Here is a 23,123-nt window from a genome sequence, read left to right as displayed (position 1 = left end):
TGCGTTGACATCTGGTTTGCATGCAGCTGACATTGTTTTTGTGACAAAGTTAGGAAAACAGGCGAAATTACTGCTTCACGTTGTCTGTCCAGTTGGTCATTGTGCTCGCGTCACCTCTTTTCTTCTTTGTTAGCAATGTGTGGTAGTTTCGGTGAAGAAGATCTTAACTCCATGTGTTTGGGAGAGTCTTGAAATCTCTCAGTGGTATCCTCTTCCTCATCTAAGTGTTATGATAGATTCTCTAAAAGATATTGATCGTCCATATTGTTTACTGCACAAATGTCTTGGTCAGTGATGTTTAGATCTTTGTCAAGACCCATAACTGGCTCATAAGAAACTCGACTTGTGGGCTTTCCATTTGTGTTTGGTGCTTCAATATGCAGCGCCTTGATTGTGTCTTCTCTTGTGTTTCTGCCGCAAATTCAGGATTGAGGGGGAGGAGTAGAGAGATTCTGTAAAAAATGCTCTTGAACCATTTGTTTTAGGTTTGAGTCCTCCTCGAGCATTTTTCAATTTAATTTTTCTGTTTGGCGATTTGCTTTTATTTGCTGGCAAACTCGTTTGTCACAAAATGACCCATTTATGAATTATGTGGCATAGCTTTGAATTGTTTTCTCATCCATTCGGTGGAGTCGAGGAGAGCCTCCATCATAATCGTCTTAAGTGAAAGATCGCCACCTGCCAAATCGAAGTCTGAATTGCCACATCACCGGGACTTCTGCTTCGTGGTCGAGTCACGTTTGCACTGTTGAAGTAAAAGACTCCAAAAAGATAATTTTGGAGTGAATCACTGCAAGTAGGGTAGCTTGACCGTTAAGATTTTCATTGGGGGATTTATACACGTACAATTGAGGACACATATTCTGGATATCTGATGGTACTACCATGTAAGAGAGCCACACAACTGAACACCATTAAATGATTAGATCAGATTACGCTGTATTACGGCATTCCCTTACAAATTCAGACTGACAATGGCTCACACTTTAAAGGCAAACTGATTCAGGAATATTGGGCCTCATTACGACCCTGGCGGTCCCGTAATGAACGGTGCCGGTACGGGCCAGCACCATTCATTATGGGATGCCTGATTACGAGGTCCCCTAGCGGGACCCGGAACAGATGTCTGGTAAAAACCAGACGTCCTTTCCGGGTCCCACGAGGGGACCAAGGAGCTAATAACGGGCCTGTTATTAATAGGCTCGTTATTAGTTCCATCCCCATTGAACCCTATGGGGGCTCAAATGGGAATGGGGAATGGTTTTGTGCATGAGGAATTACCGGGTCCTCCAAGGTCGGAATGACCTGGTAATTCCTCATTTACAGAACCCGGTATTGGAGCCTGGTATGGAGGCAGCCATGCCCTTATTACGGGCATGGCTACCTCCATATTCGTAATGAGGCCCATTGTCAGGAAAATAACAGTGGCTTTATCATGTACGATACCACCCAGACCGGTGGGTTTGATTGAGTGAATGAATGGTTTGTTGAAAGAACAATTGCGCAAATCAGGCAATGGCAGCCTGACAGACTGGCGTGATCAGTTGACTGAAAATGAAACACCCTTAATGCAAATGTTGATACCTGCATTGCAGATACAATCTAATTCAGCTGAAGAGACTTTGTTATACTGGGAGACTAATTCAGCTGAAGGGACCTTGTTATACAAGAAGATAACGCCAGGTGCTTTAGCTCCATACTGCCAGTGGTGGCCACTTACATAGGGCAGGAGGGCACCACCCCACATTCAGGGCCCCCGCCCAGGGAGTGTGCAGAGATCAGTTCCACAAGTTCTGCAGGACAGATTCAGAAGTTCTGAATCTGTTCTGCAAATGTATGTGGCAGGCGGTAATCAAATGTGTACAAATAAATAAATAGTTAAGTCTGCTGCTCTTCTGCAATGTTGCGCCTTCAATGATGGGCCGGCTGCCACACTGACATAGAGGGGCGCGTCCTGTTTTACACAGCTTTTTTTCTACTGTAAATGCATGGAGCTTGTAGCTCTATGCACTTTACGTAACCTATCACAATAAGAGGCTAGCAGGGTACTAGAGGGGTGGCCCCTCCAGTATTAATCTGTGTGCAAACAGCGCACCACTGAAGGCCATCTGATCTGCCCTTATAGTAATACCCATAGCAACAAAATTATTGAATGTCATTAGCTGTTTGAAAGCCAATAACATTTGAGTGTGGGTTAGGGGCACACGTATGTGGGGTGACATGCACACCTCTGACACTTCGATCGTGCTATGTTCACTGTAGTAGAACTGCCTAGAGAACAGCAGAGGGCCCACATACACGGCCTTACACTACCGTAAGTAAAGTTAACTTTTACTTGAAAAAGCTTTTTGTGCCCGGCCTTCATTTCCATCCAGGACAGTGGTGCAGGACCGTCCTGGAGCCCTACGGAATGCAGGGCCTAGTTGTTGATGCAGTGTCTAGGCCTGGGTAGTCCCGGCCTGCATTGACGCTCGGCTGTCTTTATCGTTCACTTCAGAACTGAAAACTGCAAAAGAAAACAGAGAAAAACATTGCCATGTATACTGATGCAAGGTTTTAAAACCCAGCTGTGAAGGTGCGTGAGGTTTCTCTCTGACTGACGCACGTTTCCTCTCGCTGTAGGCTGCCACATGGCTGTGCTGTGTGTGGAGGTTTTTTCCAGTGAGGTGAGGTTGCTGATCTCAATGCCAATATTAAAACAGACTCTTTGAATCCTGCAGCGCTGAAGATGTTCCTCCAGGTCTATGTAATCCTGTTACCCCTTTGCCACACTGTAGCTGAAGTTCATGCCCCTGTTTAACTGAAATAATAAATACCCAGATTCCTGTAAAATTGCTCCTCCGTGATTCATGTTGCCCAGAGGCGTAGCCAAGATTGTCCGACAAGTGGGGCCTGAAGCTAATGTAGTTGGGCCTACCTCAGAGACATTAACATCTGTAAATGCCCAGAGAGCGCTGCTGAGTAGGCATTTACAGATTTTGGGTGGGCCTGGCTGCTCAGGCCCTACCCTATCTACGCCTCTAATGTTGCCCCTCTTTCCAAAACAGTTTTGTTCACTCCACGGGTCTTTCTGGTGGAGTCGAACTCAGATTTAGGGTTATTTTTTAATCTTTAAATATTAGTCCAAGGGTATTCAGATGCAATGTTATTGACTCTAGCAGTTTTTACTAAGCATTGTTAAAGATTTCAAGGCCTTTTCCAATGCAGTGTTTTGGTTTCCAGAGTGTTTTCGAGCATTGTTTTTGACTCCACAGGCCTCCTTCCCCAAGCATTATTAGGACTGTGTTTTCAATTGGAGGGAAACGTTTGTATTGCCACTGGTTTCGGAACTGCAGATGGTGCTATTGTTTTTAGGGTAGCTTGGTTTGTGTTTGTCACCTTGTAGTATGCAAACCTTCACTAGATCGCTTGTATTTTCTCATTGCAGCTCTTTTGTATTGTTAATGGGGTTCAGTTGCACTAAGGATTTGAGCCTACTCGCCCGGTGACTTCATTGATGAGTGTCAGCTCTGGAACTGTCCCCTCCAAGTTCGATAGGTGGTCTTTATCTCTCCACGTCCGCTGGGGCACGGTGCCACAGTCCTGGGCTTCAAACTGTCAGTTGCATGCTGGTAGTTGTAATCTTGGAGAATTTCAATTTGTCTAAAGTATAAGTGAAACCCAGGACTGTTACTGATGAACCCATATACATGCATTGTTGTGAGCCGAACCCCGACCCTCACCTGAAATGGTTTGTCTCACAACATTTTGTAAAGTGTTGGCAATAAAAGGCCATAGGATTTTATTGTATAGATATGGTTATGCAGATAAACAAATAATCACAAATCATAATAATATACTTTTGGGCACCGGGTCCTGAGGTTCCCCCCTCTGGCCCGTGCCGCCTTCTCATGTCCCATGACTCGTTGTGGACAACGTACAGTGCCCTGTACTTCTTTCCTTTGTTCTTCTCCCTTATTTGTAGGGTGGGAGGGTTTTGTGGTAAAGAAGCAAAGTGTGGAAGACGCTGAGTGAACAGCGAACCTCCTGTCAGTTTGGGTCCCTGTTCAGGGTCCACAAACAGATTGTGTTCTCTTAGAGCATGCTGCTCTTATTTATCAGACCCAGGGAAGCCCTGGGTCTTTGATGTGTATAGTAGTGGGGGCTGTGCGCCAGCCCCCGGCCGGATAGCCGACATATCTGGCCCCCTGAGGAGGGGCAGGTCTTTGAACCTGGGCCCTGGGCACCTGTTGGTTTTCCATAGGTGCTTAGCACTTTGTGGTTTGGAGGAAGGGTGAGGCGTTTGTTCGCACCTCACCCTTCCTCGGCTTTGTGTGACAGAGACTGCGTGTCTCTGCGCTTGTGGGGGAGAGGAGCAGTCGTGGGTGCGGGAGCTGCCCCTCTCCTAGCCTGCCGGATGGTAACATCATTTACTCTGCCTCGCCTTGGGCGGCGGCCCCGCTGCGGCATTGCCCAGAACGTGGTGTCAGGGGTCTCGTTACAAGTTTAGCGGGATTGCTTTTATGCATTGTGTGCAAATGAAGCATTTGGTGGTTAAAAAACCAATTATCGACTGCTTGGTGGAAAGCAAGCCAACTGAAGTAGTGAGTTCAGAGCAATACTCTGATTGAACACTTTTCAGAGCAGCAGTCATGTGAAAAGCCCCTCGAACTTCAACACACTGCTTAGTAGGGGATTGGGGTGCTTCATCGTCATACGGAGCCATATAATCTTGCCTCTACGCACTCCACCTTCCTAGGCTACCATGTGCACCTGGATGCAAGCAGTAACATTGGAGGGAAATGGCTTTCATTTTCCAAAACGACTTTTAGTAGAATGATTGAAGCTGCATTCAGGGAAAAAAGAAAACAGGGCTTGAAATATGTGCGCAGCAGAACAATGCGCCCTCACTGGGGTGAGTTTCCCCTGGATTACCATGGCAGAGTGACACGTGCAGCACTTGAGCGAATCTGTTTGTGATGTGAGCTCTGCAAGTGGCATTGGCTTCAGGTGTAGTTTTGCCAGTCCTGCTTCCTTTCCCTCCTTTCTGTGTGCTGAGCAGCTTTCTTCTTGCCTCGTGTGGATTGAGCCCAAACACTTGCCTCCTACAGGCACCAAAGGAAGGCGCAAAATTAATCGGCCATCCATATTTCATTCAATCCTCTGTTTACTATGTGTGTATTTTTCTATGAGAACCTTTCCACAAATATATGTGAATGTGCATTTAATTCTCCATGTAAGCGGTTGTTCTGCTACTATCAAGTATTTTATGATGTGCAATAACAGAGGTGCAGTTTTGTGAGGTCACAGTCACTGGGTGAATGGTTTAATCTATTGCAGCTTGGTCTGTATGAGCACTGTTAAGATGCTTTATTTGTCCAGGACAGTCTGTGGCTCAGAACGTTGAGCATGTGTTCCTGAGGTCTGTGTTTTAATCTACAGGTTGTAAATGGCTAACTGCTGAGCTATTATGCATTCCTATGCAAAAAGTATGCGCATACTGGCCCTTAGCGCTTCTATTCAGACGCAGAGGGCATTTGATCTGCTTTATTTCAAGCAGCAGAAAACAATAAAAGGTTTTATAAAAGTTACTCAATCAATATGTGATTAAATAAGGCAGTTGGCAAATGGCTTGTTGATATGAAAACTGGAAGACCATTATTAACATTTTCAGCCAGGCATATTGAGATGAAAAAATATATTTTAGCTTAGTTTCTCCCCTTTCAGATAATGTCTAAATCCCACTTTAGTAAGAGAATGAAAGCCGGTAACAGCATGAAAAATGATATTTTTCCATCATTACTAGATATCTATATTATTGATTTCTTTATGCATGCAGCATAGTACCAGCTGTTCTCTATACAAGCTGCTGTAAAGTACACCATCACACTTGCACATGTAAGAATGCTGTAGCACCATACATAAAACCTATTGCTTTTTAGGTCAAATTTGAGTGGGTTTGGACAGTAAATTGCACATTTTGGAAGCCAATTTTCCAAAATGTTTGCGGGGGGGGAACGCACCCCACTTGATGTGAGTTGGCTTGGCTCACTGCACTCACTCGCCTCGAAATTCACCCGGAGAAATGTACGTCCCACCACCTTTCAAAGTCATCAGCCACCACTGCATACCACGCAATCCGCGAATCTGCATGCGTAGACTTGCATTCTCATCAAGAGATCAGGCTAGAACCAAGAGGTATAATAGTCATTGAAACTGGGATTCGAGCACAGATTCCATAAGAACACAATACTTTTTGCATGTAATAAAACTGTTTTCCTTGCAAATGGTGCATCGATTATTTGGCCTATTTGGGATTGTGTTTATCGTTCAGGTTTTCGGTCATTCACCTTACACCCCCTGAGCTCCCCCTTTGGGAGAAGGGATGAATTCCCTCGATTTGTCACACATAGCATAACATAACACAGTGTTGCAAACCAAATCTAACTGAGGTAGCTTCAAACCGGAAGCTTCAAAACCGGCATGGCATAGATAATGTAGCTCAGTGCAAGCATATAGCAAAACATGCCACTGCTAGGCCTCTCAAACAAATGATGCAACCCAGCAGAAACAGCACTGCAAAGGTAGTTCGTCTCGCACACACACAAACGCACACACTCAGAAAGGCACGCAGGCTCCCAGAAACACGCACTGCTCCAGACTCAATATTTCTTTCTTTGATCCACTCTGATGCGCGTCTGTTGCATAAAGAAGTGGAATCCGGAAGCATTGTATTGGCTGCAACTAGACGCACAGTCCTGCGTTACTGGAAACGTCACTGTTCTGGGCTAAAAAATGCTTTGATTTGTTATCCACAACAGTAATGTATAAAGCCAAGCTTGCCAAAGAAAAGGGCACTTAGGACAAGCTCTCTGATATCTTGGCTCAGTGCTTCAATGTGTGAATTGTTTGAATTGTGTTTCTTAATGGCGGACTTTCTCGTGTGTACGGATGTCAGCTTTTACTCTTTACATAATTGATATTTAATTGGATGTTACAGAAAACGTAATGTAGGGAGGGAATGGGGGGAAAATGAAGTCTATTATCTATTCTGTGTTAAATGTTAATTGATGCTTTTTATGCCAAAATATTAAAAGTACGTTTTTTTTTAAAAAAAAAAAAAGAAAAGTGCTTCAATCCACCCCTTTCCCTGCACACCTGGAGCCCTTACTGGACTGCCAAATAGTTGTCGGTTATTTTCTTGATTGATCCAAAAAAGTGCGTGATAAAACATGCCCAAAGTGGCGAAGGTGCATATGCCAACAGAAGTATCCACTATGCTCTATCTTTAATAACACAGCAACCTTCTTCACCTATAAGTGGGGTTCTATGTTTCTTTTTGCTAGACATATGATAGGAAGAAAATGAATGTTTACAAAACCGACTCAAAATTTGGTATTGGCAAAAAGGACCTTAGACAATACTTTGTTCTTAGCACAACATTTCAGAATAAGGCCAACTTTGCGCAAGTATTATTATATGGGCTTTTCTGTTTTGTCGAAGTATTTAAAGTAGTTTAGCGTATTGTTTCCTTCCATTCATTCAATCAAGCTTGTGACTGAGCCGAATACTCCCATCTCTCCAATCCCTTTGACCTTTCCTCCTCCATCCAGGGAAAACTTGTAAGAAATACCAGCCATTCTTTCTTCTAGTCCTTGGTCCTAGTCCTTCTTCTGTGTCACAGTCCCTCTCTATCATGGACCTTTATCACAATATTTCTCCTTTGTCAAGGTCCTTCTCCTTAATCAAAGTCCCTCTCCATCGTGACAAAGTCCTATGTCGCCATCCTTCTCTTTCATCAGAACACCTTTCTTTCATCACAGTCCTTCTCGTTTGCAGAAGTCCCCAGGTCTTCTCCTTCTTCAAAGCCCTTCTTCAACACATGTCCTTCTTCATCACAATCCTTTTCCTTCATCATAGTCCTTGTCACAGTCCTTGTCCTTATCTTTCATCACAGTCTCCTTCCCATTCATCACAGTTCTTTTGCTTCATTACAAGGCTTTTTTGACACAGTTCTTCATCACAATCTTTCATCACGGTCCTTCACACTCATTCTTTATTGTCTCAGTCGTTCTCTCTTTCACCACAGCCCTCCTCACTTGTCCCAGTCCTTCTCCTTTGTGGTAGTCCATCATCACAGTCCTTCTCCTTCATCACAGTGTTTCTCCTCTGTCACAGTCCCTCGTCACAGGTCTCCGTCATCACAGTCCTTCTTTGGCATATTCCTTCATCAGTGGCCTTCCTAGTCAGTCCTTTCCTTTACAATAGTCTTTCATCACCGACCTTCCACTTTGTTGCATCCTTTTCCTTTAAACTTCCTCTTTGCTATAACTATCGAAACTACTCAAGACTTACCATTTAAAACAATGTTCACCATTTGTTTCTCATTATATTCGTGTTTTTCTACCTGCTTATATCACCTGTGCCTAGATGCAGTATATTACTGTTCGATTCAGCATGTTATAAGATATATGTAATGAAATTAGTTGCTTCTTCTGCACATGCTCTGAGAGTGCCGCAGAGAATTGTGTTTCCTCTATTTGCATGAGTTTGCAAAGTTGTTTCTGCTGTGCCTACTGAGCCTGCCCTAGAGCTCAGATTCTTGTCTGAGCACGTGTTCACGGGTTGCTACTGCTGTGCAAGCTCTGAGAGTGACATGTTGATTTGTGCCTGCCCCCTGAGCATGCATGCATGGGTGTCTCTCCTGCAAGAGTGGGATCAGGGCTGTGTTGAAATGGACCAATCAGAAGCTATTTCTGCTTTGTTGAGCAGCTGATTGATCACAAGGTCCTTCAATGATTGGTATGTATTAGGCGAGCGGGAGACTTGCAGATGTCTGTAACCATATCTAAGACCAACAAGTTGAACAGTCATTGGAGGATGCTTCGAAGCAGATGCAGTCAGTAGCTGCCGATTCCTGGCCTCAGACTTCCCAAGTCTCCCATCGCTACTCACTGCAAACATCCCTAGATGCAGCAATGTGCCAAACAGGAGATGGGTGTGCACACATATCTCTGGCACGTGCTTTAAGGTCCACAAGCTTGAGGATTACTCAGAGCGCTCCAAGTGCGGACAGGCATTACTCATGCTCAACTTTGTACATAGTCTCTTGCCCAACAATGCGGCAAAAATAGCCTTGGGTCCTGGGAATTACTTGTGCTCAGCGATTCACAGGACATTTGTACTCCCAAAAGATTAAACATCTGGTATTGGCATTACAAGGTATTCCAGGCATGTTGGGGGCGGGGGGGGGGACAGCTCCATGAAGGCTTTGGCTTTCAAATAATATGTTTACGCAAGTCAATCTAGATGAGATTGGAAGGCACGTCCACAAAGAAAGCTTGAGCAAAGTGAGGCAAGGGGATCTTAGCACGAAATGTGCTCAGTGTGACCAAAGGCACTTTTAACATTTGTTGCCACTGTGCTGTGCTCAGTCCAAAGTCCAACATGTGACCTTCCGTGGCCAGACTGCGAATTTCCTCCTTAGAGAGAAAGAGCTACACTAGGCTGCGACCTCTATCTAAAATCATTGTGTCGACTGCTTAAAATCATTGTGTCGACTGCTTAAAATTATTGTGTGGACTGCTAGCTACAATCTCACATTCTACCTTTCCAAGTACAAACGAAAGAGGGCGCCTGTCCATCCCAGTGGGGCACAATTCTGGCCAGCAGTTGTCCCAGTAGATCATGGGTGCACTTGAACCTCGGTAATGCATAGGTGGTCCAAAACAGAACACTTATCAGGTCTGGGTCCTTTCTACTCTAAAAAGCTGATAACCGAGGAACGTTTTGTAACAGTGCAATCGCAGTAAGGATTTGCAAATCGCCATTCGTCAAACAGAGATTTGCGGGCACAATGGCTCGCAAACCCCCGTTTTACACGCACATAATTCCATGAATCAAGGCTGTCTCTGTGGCATGTGAAAGCGCCGTTATTCAGGAACACTGATTAGGGGCAATTATTATCAAGGTATCTTTTGCATGTCAAAATGCTGCTGGCAAATCGCAGCACCCAGCATATGTTGTGATTAGGTTTTCAACAACGCAAACATATCACCTTTGCGTTTTTGTAAGCCTTCAATGCTGTTGCTAGTCATTTGGCCCTTAATTTCCATCCTTGTTAAATAATCTTTAAAGTTCTGGAAATTGCACGACATTTCAAAATTCCTATTTAACAAGAATGCGGTTGCTTTTCATGACTACCACACTAACAATGTTCTGTCGTCTAGTACCTGTTCCTTTTCTCTGGCCCCGGTACAGTGTTTGGAGGATAGCTCAGCTGCAATGGAATCAAAACGACACGGGGCAGTACAGGTTCGATCCCCGAGTCCGCTCTTAAAAACCTTCTGCTTATAAGTAAGATTTCATTTCGTAAAGTAAAGTTTTCATTGATGTTGATCTGTACTAGACTCTGCATATTATGTGACCTTTCATCTGACCTGTGATAGACCAGTGCCCACTAAAGTCTGGAAACAAACACATGCTGCCGGTGTGGGAGATTCTCCCAAACTGCATAATGCGCAGGCGGCGCCAGTGGCGGCCCCGTCCCGGAGTGAATGTCCGGTTCAGGGGATGCTGCAGCCTCTGCATCACTTCCACTGTTTCCTTTGGGCCTAGACTCCCCTGTCGCTACGCTGACAGGGACCCTTACAGATGGCTGCATGTCGTGATAGAAAAGCACATGCAACACATGAGATTTCTATCATTTTTATCGACATTTCAACTCCGGAAATAGCTGAGGGTTTCTTGATCCCACTGCCCCCCTTGTGTCTCAGTGAAATTGGTAGCCCCACTTTATATACATCTCTCTTGATTCTCCGGAATTTCTGTGAGCCGTTTGCTTGATTATAATATTCAGATTTCTTGGGCTCCTGTAACCTGTATTAGTACCCGGCGAGAGTCAAGCAGAATGTAACACGCATTCTGATTGGCTCTGGCCGGGATTCCAGCCTCCTTGTCCATGGTGGGGGGCATGGCAGCCCCTCAGCCAATTAGGAAGCTCGAAGCGGGGCCATCCCCGCTCTGAGCCTCCCCACAGCTGAGAGGCTGCCTTCGCCCCCCGCTGGTGACTCAGGTAATGTGTTTATTTTTGGTTTCCCTCCCCTTTCCTCCCTCCTCCCTGCCCTCCCCACCCCACTTACCTTCTTGCTCCTTTGTCCCCGGTGGGGCGACTCCAGCCGTGCAAGCCTCCAGCCGTGTGGAGACTCGGAGTGGGGCCATCCCTGCTCCACGCCTCCACACAGGTATGTTTTTTTTTTTTACCTCACTCCCTTCCGCCCTCCCAACCAACCTTACCTTCTTCTCCTTTTTTTTCGGGAGCGGACGCGCTGCAAACTCTTCTGTTTCCAGCGCGTCCGCTCCCAATGGCCGTCATGGAAAGGGAAAACGATTTTCTTAGTTGATTTTTTTGTGCATGAGGTCACTCCAGTGGCTTCTTCAATATCAGTGGCCTCAATCTCAAGGCGATGTGACAGACCTCAAGCAGCTCTCAGCCACGGTGGCTCACGATCTACTATGGTGGGCCCATCCATACAAGGTCTAGCTCACTTTTGAAGAATTGTTTTCCATATAATAACAATACACTGAAAGAAATGATGCTGAATAAACAAATGTGCCGACATACGTTCTTGTGTCATGATCTTCTTTGATGCAGTGACTGTGGCGGGTTTCTCAATGAATCATCTTTCCAACTGCTGAATACAGAAATATGCCAACATGCATTCCTATCTTCTTCATGATCATGGTGGGTTTATTGAGGTGCATTCAATGCTGTGTACCTTCATCTTTCCATACCTTGGTCGCATAAACAAATAGGCGTCATTACTTTATCAAAGGAAACATTGTAAAGAGTGAAGGAAGGCTGTTGTATTTCTCAGACGTTTTTATTGATTGAAACCGGCAGTAAACAATACAAACCAGATGTTTTTTTTAAAAGTATTTAGCTACTGCAAAATAACAAAAGTCCTCTTTGATATATATATGCATAATGTTAACAAACTGTTATTGTAAGCAGGATAGCAGGAAAAACACACATTTTACAATACTTCAAATTTGTTTGGTCATGCTGCTGTGTAATTCAAATGAAACACTTAGAATACCATAAGCGTTACATGGTAAGCAAGCATGAAATGTTCAGAGAAAGGTTAATGGAGTCATATTTTTTGGCTACACTCTTTAATTTGGCACTTGATTTAATACTTTTCGAGCATTTTTTGTATAGTCAAAATCCACTCATTCTGTGGACTATTTATGTATTTTGATAGCCATGTTCATTTTGGATGATTTCTAAAAACTTCCATATATGTGGTTTTGTTCGACTTGGGCTTACCTTTAAACTGTGATTCCTATTCCTGAAGTATATTATTTGTTTTTGGCATTCCATTGAGTATAGCATTGTAGCAGTTCTATACCTCTATATCAATGTTCGGCTGTCTCCTTCTGCCTCTTCTATAGTAGTCCAAGAACTGAGTAAGTTTATCTTCGATAATCTCAAGGTGTGTAATTGATGTTTATGTAATCAGATATGACATCATGTACTGACACGAATGCTGTAGCACACAATGTATGCATTATTTAGGCATTATTCCCTGTTATTACAATACCTTTCTTGTAAACAGTGTTTTTGTATGTGACGCCAGAGAAATTGACTGAAGTGGAAATAACAACTATGACCAACAATTTTGGCAAAGCTTGTATGCTTTGATGGCTGAAAATTCAAAATCCATTCCGTATGTTGTCGGGTGCTTCCCACCTATATTATTTTCTAGTATTATTTTAAAAACCTCTTCATAAATTTTGCACCCGTTTATTACCCATCAAAACATATACTAAAGGGACACACATCTCCACCTACTATCCCATGGATTGAACGAAGTTGATTGAAAGGTTAACCAATAGGCACTTCTTCCTAATAATTCCCGTCGTTTAGCATCTGCAAACCAACCTTGAAATATCTACTATCGTTGTTTTCACTATCTAATACTAAAAATCTGTCTCCTTGATGAGTTAATTTGAATTCTTCTGGCATATACCCCCTCCAGACCCACACTGGAACTGGCCCCATTCCCTCTGCTATCTCTAACCATCTCCATGTTCCAAGCCCTCTTTCAGGTATGCATACATTATAGTAAATAACACAATCAGGGAGAGTGCTTGGCATTAAGGGGGATTTCTGTGACTTTTGGGTGAGTTGATCTGCAAGTGGACATTGTAACCAAGGATTCAAGCAATTACTCTTTTAAAATCAAACAGCATTAATGAATGTTCAAACAAAGAAGTAGCAATCAAAATCATGTTATTGAATAGCCGTAGCCATTACCATACAATTTAAACCACACGAGTATAATAAAAACGTTAAACATAAATATCACAAGTCATTTACCATGTTAAGAATCCATGATCAAAACATTATTGAATAATACAGCTTCAACCTCTTAGTTCCCAGATTGCTTAGTGCCACGATAGACAGGCCCTTATGCTGCAGCCGCTGTTGAACAGGCAGCCAATGCAGGCTGCGCCTGGCCTCAGAGACGTGCATATTACGCTTGAGGCCAAACACGGCACGCACAGCGCTATTCTGAACCACCTGCATGGATTTGAGATTGGCCTGGGATGTACCTCCACTAATTAGAGTTTTATATATTCGTGATATGAGACCTTTCGTTGTTTGAGGGGTGCTTAAAATTTGCTCGAATGGTGTCAGGATGCGTTTTAGAGAGTCTCCTCACAGGGCATGATTAAGGGCGCTTCTCAGCTAAAGAAAGAGTATGGGGGGCACTTCTGCACCTTGTAGGTCACTTCTAAATTATTCTAAGGTTACAAAGGAGCCTTTCTTCCAAAGCTGTTCTGCTCGAGTAAGCCCTGCCTCATACCATTGCTGAAACCGCTGCACCCCTTGTATTAGATCGCAGATTGGGGGGCACCAGATACAACTGAGGGGGGAGGGCCAGTATATTACTCCTCGCGTGGCCTGGGTTGGGCACCAGATGGACCATAAGACTTTGAGGATGGGGTGTTCTTTTACGCGTTGCATCATTGCAGATTGTGGGACCCATAGCCATTTTCCTAACGTGACTGGAGCAAAGATATCGTTTTCTATTGTTAACCACTGTTTTTTGGGGTTTTCCCACAAATGGTCTGGAAGTATGCGGAGTTGGGATGCTTTATAGTACTCTTCTAGGTCTGGATATCCCGTTCCTCCCTCCTCTCTAGGCAGTATTAATGTGGAGTATGGTATTCTCAGTCTCCTATCGGCCCACAGGAATCTAAGGAGGATGCGTTTAACTTCTGCTAGAAAGGATTCTGGAATGATAATTGGCAGGGATTGAAACAAAAACAGGAATCTTGGTAATATGTTCATTGTTATGGTGGTGAAATGCACGGCCCATGACATGGGCAGCGTGTGCCATCTCTTAATGTCTTTTTGGATAGTATTCCACAGGGGCGTGTAGTTTGCTTCAAAAAGATCTGAAAGGAAGACTGTGATGTTTACCCCCAGGTACCTCACCCATGACGTTTGTACCTGGAAGTTCCAATTCGTCTGTAAGAGTGTCAGTAGTTCCTCATTCTTTTTTTAAAGGGACAGCTATTGTTTTTTTGGAGGTTGGCCCGAAAACCTGATAGGGCGCTGTAGTGTGCTAATTCTTGTAGGAATGGGGGGACGGAGTCCACTGGTTGGGTGAGATACAACAAGATGTCATCTGCAAACATGGCTAACATGTATTATTTTCCTCCTCGGGGATACCTTTGACCATAGGATTGGACCTGATAGCTTGGGCGAAGGGCTCTACCACTACTGCATAAATGAGGGGGGAGAGCAGGCAACCCTGCCTCGTACCTCGCGTGAGGTCAAAGAGACTGGAGGAAACTCCGTTTATTGAGACTTTAGCTTGGGCCGATTTGTACATGGCCTTTGCTCCTTGTATCCATGTGGCACCCAGTCCCGCCCATTTCAATACCGCACTTAGAAAAGGCCATTCTATGCGGTCAAATGCCTTTTCAGCGTCAATAGAAAGTAGTAGAGGGTAATTTCTCGCTTCTCTGAGTGTTGCCATGAAGTTGAGGGTTTTTCTAATATTATTCACCCCTTGCCTTCCTCTCACATATCCCATTTGATCTGAATGGACCTGCTGGGGGAGGACCAAAGGAAGGCGTGAGGCCAGGATGCTTGAGTAAATCTTCGCATCTACATTTATTAGGGAGATTGGGCGGTATGAGGCACATTCCGAAGGGTCTTTACCTTCCTTGGGGATTACAATGATTATAGATTCTCTAAAAGACTTAGGGGCGTGTCCCAATTCTAAGATTGAGCTGAATAATCTAGCTAGGAAGGGGGAGAGCGTAGTGGAGTTTATTTTGTAGAAGGCTGGTGTGTATCCGTCTTGCCCTGGGGCCGAGCTCGCTTTCAGGGCAGCAATGGCTCCCTGCACTTCTATTGCAGTGATAGGGGCGTTCAGTATGGCCAGGTGGTCAAAAGGTATTGGTGGGTGGGGGAGGGTGGCTAAATAATCTTCGATGGTTAATCGGAAGCTACTTTCTTCTGCCGTGTACAGCTTTGCATAATATCTTGAGAAGCGGTCAACGATGTCTTGTGGATTTGTGAGGGAAGAGCCAGATTCGTTGTTAATTTAGAAAATCTCTCTGTCGGCCCTTTGCTTCCGGAGTCTGTTAGCTAACATCGTTTGGGCTTTATCTCCCTTTTCGAAAATGTTTTGCCTAAGATATCTGAGCTACGTGAGGGCTTTGCCATTCCGTATGTCTCTTAATTCTTCCTTCATTTTTCTTACTCTCATAATCGCTTCTCCATCACTGGTGGGGTGTTCACGCATGGATCGCTCTATCAGAGCAATGTCTGCCCTTAGTTCTTTCTCTCTCAACAATCTAAGTCTCTTTTTAGCCGCTCCCTCTGACATTAAGAGCCCTTTTATTGTGGCCTTCCCTGCTTCCCAGATCGCGTTAAAAGGCATATCGCCTGTGTCGTTTGTTTCTAAATAATCTGTGATGGCTTCAGACAAGGTTTCTTTGAATATTGGGTCTCTGCACAAGAAGTCATTACAGCGCCACCTTCGATCAGGGGTGGGAAGGGGGCCCAGGTCTAAATCTAGGGTGCACAACTCATGGTCCGACCAAGCTACCACTTGGATGGTAGTACCCAGAATGTCGCTTTCACCTTCTGCTCCCAACAAGAGGTAGTCAATCCTAGAGAAGGTGTGGTGTGGGGGTGAGAAAAAGTTGTAAGATTTCTCCTCGGGGTGTGTGGTGCACCAGGTGTCTATTAGGTGGTGCTCCCTCAATAGGCTAAGACATCTATCTCCTTGGAGTTTGCTTGGGGGTTGAGAGCACTGTTGCAGTGGATGTCAGTCTCTTTCACGGTCTGCTACGACATTAAAATCTCTGCCACATACAAGGGTGCCTTCCCTACTTTTTTCTAGGAAATCAAACAAGGGTTCAAAGAAGTTGGATTGTCCGTGGTTGGGTGCGTAGGCTGAGCAGAGTGTGATGAGATAGGTTCTCAATTTGCCCTTGAGTGCAACATATCTCCCCTGTATATCTTTGCATACATGTTCTATCAGGGATTTTCTTAACAAAATATGCCCAACCCGCCTTTCTTATGCGGGCCAGATGCCCAAATCGCTTCACCGATCCCTTTCCCAAGGATTTTCCTTTCTGCACCACTGGTGTATTTCGATTCTTGTACAAAAAGAACATCAAGTTTAGATTGGTTGAACTGTCGCGTCAGCATTGACCTGTTCTGTGGTAAGTTTAAGTCGTTTGCGTTAAGGGAATCAAAGATTATGCTTTCAGGGTGGGCCATGCCTCTTGTGTGCAATTATATTTATCGCCCTCTTGCCCTGCCAGTCACCCAATTTTTTACCCTTCCCTTGGTGGCGAAGTGGTAGTTCAGTCGCAATACTGAGGGATGTGTGAGTTTTAATGTGGTTTAGTCCTGTGATCTTGAACGTGCGAGCGGTTCCCCCATACACCCTTACCCTACCCTCCCAACGAGAAGCTAGCGAGAGCATTCTCCTATGGGAAAGTAAAAAACAAGAAAAACAAACAGAAAGAACGAGACGCCCTTAATCAAGAAGGGCCACTGCGGGTGGACCCCTCTCCGGGCCTTGACCTGTGACTTAACGTTAGTTCAAGAAAGGAAAAGCCATCTTCACGTACGCAAGAAACATTTTGTTACAAACATATATAACTTTTCCGCAGCTTGTGTAATATTCTGTTAGACTCTCGTCGGCTTATCGCCTTAGAAGATTTTTCAGATCGTGTGGTTTGAGTATGAATAAATCTCAATGGACGCTCTCGGTATGAGTGTGCTAGATAAGTTCCTCAGGGAGTATTCAAACGTTTATATTTCCATTTCTGCTGTGATCGCCCTCGTCTCGGTGGTTTATTTACTGTTTCTCTATAGGGGCCCGTGGGTTCTCTACGACTGTCCGTGTGTGAGTTTGCTGCTGGGCTTTGGAGATGACGACGGGCCCGCTCAGCTTCATCAACAGTGGTTATCCTGAATTCCTCTCCATTGTACTCAAATTTGAGGGAGAAGAGGTGCCCCCATCGATAGCGTACTCCCTTCTCTTGTAGCCAACTTGTTAGGGGGCGACATCCTCTTCTTTTGGCTAATGTCATAGCTGATAGATCTTGGTAGAGGTGGATGCGTGATCCCTGAAATTCTATTGTGTCTTTGACTCCTGCTTTCTGTAGAATGTCCTGTCTCTGGGAATAATAGTGGCATTTGGCGAGAACCGAGCGGGGACCTTTGGGTGGGCCCCCTGCCCTGTGTACTCTGTCGAATTCAAGCACAGGTGGTGTCGTGTTGTCGTAGAGGGTCAAGATCAGAGCTTTTACCTTGCTTTCCAGGCTAGAGGGTGTTTCTCCGCGTTCTTCCTCTAGGCCTATCATGCGTATATTAGATCGCTGCTCTCGATTTTCCAAATCATCGAGCTTGGATTCCATGTCCCGCTCCTTTTGTTCTAAATCTAGGAGTCTAGCTTCATACTGCATAGTGGCGACATCTCCAGATTGCTGATTGTTCTCAACCGCCTCTAGACGATCCTCAACTTTTGCGTTTTTCGTCTGCAGGTCAGAGACCGTTTCTGTGAGGCTATTTTTCATTGATCTAATTTCCCCAAGGAGAAGATGAATGTCTGATTTGGTTGCACTGTCGCAATCATTGCCTGGAATATCAGAGGAGCTCTGGACTTATTCTAATTCCATGGTTGTGTTGGTGCGGCTAAACTTCCGCAGAGCGGCTATGGTGTGCGGGTCCAGTTTTGACTTAGGCAAGTTTTGTGAGTTCGACTTGCAGTGTTGGGGACTGATAATTAGTGGATTAGCACTGATTGTGCTCTGTGTTGCCGTACTCAGACTATTGCGGGGGGGGTGATTGCCTCCCGCCACGTGACACCTGCGTTGGACACCCTTGACGCAAGAATCGAGCAGTGACGCAGCCTCACCACTGTTCCTTTGCAATGTTTAGAATAGGACTAGTATACAGCAGTTATTGTGGGCCCCAGTTCTGCACTACGCTGTTGAACCACGAAGCATCTCCTGCAGTCGGCGGGTGCAAATTCTATGGAAAGTGGTGGCCTCGTTTATGTCGTAGGCACCGCGCTTTTCGGGGATGTTAACTGGTTCACAATTCAATTTGCTATGTGGAATTTTGGCTTTGTAGTGGTGGCAACGCTGCAACGTCCTTTTGCTTGCCCACTTGTGTGTTCTGAGTGAGAGAAGTAGCTGCCAGTACTTGGGTGTCTGGGCTGGGGTGAAGCTTAAATTTCTGGGGCACCACTCCGTCCAAGAGAGTGAAGATTCTTCACTCCCTGAGGGGGGACTGTTCGTATATACCGTGCAGCGTGCCGCGTTTAGCTCTCTCACAGCATGAGGGAATTTGAGGTGAGGTGCGTGGTGTTTAGTATTTGGTTAGGGCTGCAATATGCTCTGGATTCAGCGTGTGGAGTCGTGCTCCCTGTGCCTGGGACCAATGGGAAGCTGGACCCCTGCTTTATAAAAGAGTTTTCCTAAGCGGGGCCTCCCGTGCCTCTGCTATACAGCAGTTTTATGAGGATGGGTCAACAGCCGGGCCCCGGTGGCGAGTGGTTCGGGTCTCCCCGGGGGGGGTGAGACACCTGGCTTGACGCCACCGACCCTCTGCGCCGCGGACACACCGAGGACCGAGCAACTACAGCCCCTGCACAGGGGGGGCCTACAGCCGCCAGGTCTGCAGGCGCTCTATGCTGTGCAGAGCGCCCACAACCAACTTACTTGTTACACAAGGTGTCCGTGGCGTCTAGGGCCCCCCCCTCAGAGCTTTATGCGTCGCTCCTCTGCTCTTGTCAGCTGGGCGGCTTTGCTCACGTAGTGAAACCATGGCGGGGGACTGTTAGGTCGGGCCAAACTTCTGCGATGAGATTTTCATGTGCAACAGCACTTCCCCGCTACAGAGCTTTTCAATGTTTGGTGTTCATATATGCATCTTCTTCCAATTTCTTCTTTTTTCTTTGTTTTCTCCTTCTTTCCCCCTTTTCCTTCAGTGGTGCACCTCGTATGTCGCGGGTGCCATTTACTTCCAATGTGCTTCAGATGAGACGTTAGGGGGTCGTGTGAAGGAGTAGATTTTGCATGTTGTTGCTGTTCAGATTGGGGAGTGGGTTGCTCTGTAAATGCACATACAGTTCCTCTTGATGAACATTCCTTTTTCTGATGGATTTATCACTTTATCCGGGTGTAAACATCGGTCTCTTTCAGGCCAGGAGAGGGAGACGGTGGTTCAGGCAGCCGTCACGTCTGCGCCCCCTGGTCTCACCAACTCCAAGTGTTTTTAAAGTTTTTGAAACTTGGATGGTATGTTGGCCGATCAAGAAATTCTCATATCTTGCATCCAGTTTCTTTAGCCGTTGTAGAGTACCCAGGATAAGCAGTTCAGTTTTGGCATTGTTAAGAGCCAAAGAGTTCATGGCCATCATATTCTGGATTTCCCAAAATATGTGGTTGATATGCTAATTCATAAGAAAAAGACATTAGCTAATGGCCCTTAGTTTTATTGGCTCAGGAACATACCCCTCTCTCTCCTGATTTGATCCCTTTTTTTCTTTTTTTAAATCAAACAATTTTAATTGTATTTTTATACATGAATAAACATTACTAATAACACTTTACTTAAGAGAAAGAGAAAAAAAGGGGGGCACAGCCCCCGGGATCGTCAAGCACTAAATGAGGGTTCTTGTAGGCCAGTCTGCACATGTCCAACACACCTGAGTGGGTTTGCACGGTCTACTGCGGGAGTAAAGTCTCTGTTGCACCTTGGGTCACTCAACGGGCTTCCTCCCATCTTTGCCATATTTTGTGCGCCTTCTGAGGACACCCCCTCGCTGCATATACTCTATGCTCCATTGCTGCGCATTTATCCACATCTATGGCCCACTGTTCGTAGCTTAGTGTCGTCTCTGATCCCCACAATTGTGCAATGTTCCTTCTAAGTACTGCCATGGCAGTTGACCAGAGTAGGTTCTCATATCGGGACAAATCGCTTTTGTCAGATACACCTGGTAGCAAATGTTTAGGTTCCCTCAGTACTGGTTTGCCCATGACTCTTGACAGTTTGTCGCAACATTTCCGCCAGAGCTGGTGTATGTTGTCGCATTCCCATAAAATATGAAAGAAGGTCCCTTATTCCCTTTTGCAGCGCAGGCATCATGGGTCTGGGGCTCTACCCCACCTAAACAATGCTACTCTCGGGTAATAAGTGCGATGCAGGATCTTCAATTGGACCAATCTGAGTCTGGACTATTTGGTTACTTCACGGGGGTACATCAGTGCCTCTGCCCAGTCCTCTGGATGTAATGTCCCCACATCCCGCTCCCATTTGGCTTTAAGGCTGGTTAGTTCCGGTGTGGCAAAGGATGCAATCGCATTGTACATGGTTGAGGTGATTTTGTGCTTCATTTGTTCCTGGACTACGTTGCATTCCATCGGGGTGTATTCTGGCAAATCCCTCATGTTCTGTAGTTAAGATTGCAGTGCATGTTTCATTTGGGTGTAGTGATATATTTCTCTGTGTGGGAGGGAAAAGTCAGATTGTAGTGTCTCGAACGGGACTATCCTGCCCTCCCGCACTATATCTCCGATCCTTACTAACCCTTGCTGGTTCCAGGCCATTTGGGCAGCTTGCTTATTTCTGGGAGGAATCTATTGTTCCATAGCAGTTGTATCGGTGTCAGTTTCAAGTCCCACCCCATGTACTGGTGTGTTTCTGCCCATATTCTGGTGATTTGTGCTGACATAGAGGTGGATGCCGCACCGCCCAGGCCGCGGTACAAGAGTTCCAAGGGAGATGCTGTACTATCAGCGTTGATCCCTCTAATGTGTGGCAAATTTGCATCCCATGAAGTATGTCGTTCACCACCACCATCTGACCAGCCCAGTAGTATGTTTGCAGTCTGGGGAGTCCAATCCCCCCTCCCAGATGGACCTCTGAAGTGTAGGAAGAGCTATCCATGGATGACTCCCGCACCATAGTAGTTTCCAGAAGATACAACCAATTTTGAGGAATTTGTGCTTTGGGATGGGAAGTGGTGCATTTTGCAAGATGTACAGAAACCTAGGGAGAGCAATCTTGAAGAGGGCCACTCTACCTCACAATGTTAGTGGTAGGGAGATCCAATGGCGGGAATCTTGTCGCGATGGGATGTAGGTTCATAGGTATGTAGTCCGTTAGGCTTTTTGTGATTTGTACACCGAGGTATTTAAATTGTTCTGATACAATGCGGTAGGGGCAGTTTGTTGGTATTGAGACGATTGCGCATTGTATGGGAAGTAGTGTAGATTTGGACCAATTTATGCTAAGTCCACTAAAGGCCTCATATCTCTTTAGCATGTGCGTGACTCTATGGCAGGAGTTGATCAGGTCTTTCAGATAGATTAACAAGTCGTCTGCATAGAGTGAGACTCTGTCCTCCCATGTGTCTGACCATCGGAAGCCCTCCCTAGTGCAGTGTTTCGCAGGAGTATAACCACGAGTTCTATGGCAATCGCAAAGATCATGGCTGACAGGGGGCAGCTCTGCCTCGTGCCCCTGCCCAGAATAAAGGAGTCCGATTGCCAGCCATTAACTTTAGTTCTGGCCCTTGGACATCTGTATAGTAATTGCACCCAGCTCATAAAGTACCGGCCGAAGCCCATGTGGCTCATTATTTCCCAGATGGCCTCCCATCGTACCGAATCAAAGGCCTTTTTGAAGTCGATTGCTAATAGTGCTAATTGACCCTGGAGACTATCTGCCCTTTCCAGTGCTGAGTGTAGCCTGTAGAGGTTCATACGGGTTGATCTTTGGAGCATGAAACCGCATTGGTCTGGGTGGATCAATGAAGGGATGACTTGCTGCAGACGGCCCGCTAGTATTTTAGCTGATATTTTTATTTCCCTGTTTATAAGTGAGATAGGTCTGTATGAGCTACAGATTTCGGGAGGTTTATCCGCCTTGGGTAGTACTATTATTGTGGCTTCTCTTAGGTCCAGGTATAGGGAGCGCTGGTCCCGTGCATGCTGGTACATGCGGAGTAGGTGCGGGGCGATTACTTTTGTTCCCACTTTCTGCCACAGCTCAACCGGGAAGCCGTTTGGACCCGGCGACTTGCAGGATTGGAGTCCAGAAATGGCACTCAGTACCTCCTCCTCTGTGATTTCCTTCTCTAGCAAGTCCTGTTGCGCTGTGTCTAAAGTGGGAAGATTCATTTCCTCCATGATCAAATTGTCCGCAGGGGTGGTGGGTGTCTTATACAGCTCGGCATAGTAGGCCGCAAATCCCCCCGCTATGTCTTGGTCTGACACTAATGGGTTTGGACCTCCTGTCTCAAGCCTCCGAACTTGACTGTGACCCTGCTCTCTGCATTCTAACCACGCCAGAATCTTGCTGGATTTATCCCCTGTTTCGTATATCCTTGCCCGCATCGTTCTGTGTGCTTGCCTTGAATTGTCTAAGGCTACGTCCTGGAGGCATTTCTGTGCTAGTAGTAGGGCGCGGTTTGCGTCGGGCGTGTCTTGGGCTATGTGTGTCTCTTCTGCCTGTTTTGCCTGCTGTCCGCCTCGTGTATCTTTAAAAGGTGTTTCTTTTTGTATGTGGTAGTCCATGAGATGATTTC

The sequence above is a fragment of the Ambystoma mexicanum genome, chromosome 5q (genome assembly GCF_040938575.1).
Source record: "Ambystoma mexicanum isolate Mex_15411 chromosome 5q, UKY_AmexF1_1, whole genome shotgun sequence".
NCBI classification, from domain to species: domain Eukaryota; kingdom Metazoa; phylum Chordata; class Amphibia; order Caudata; family Ambystomatidae; genus Ambystoma; species Ambystoma mexicanum.
Note: the sequence above shows the minus strand (reverse complement) of the source record.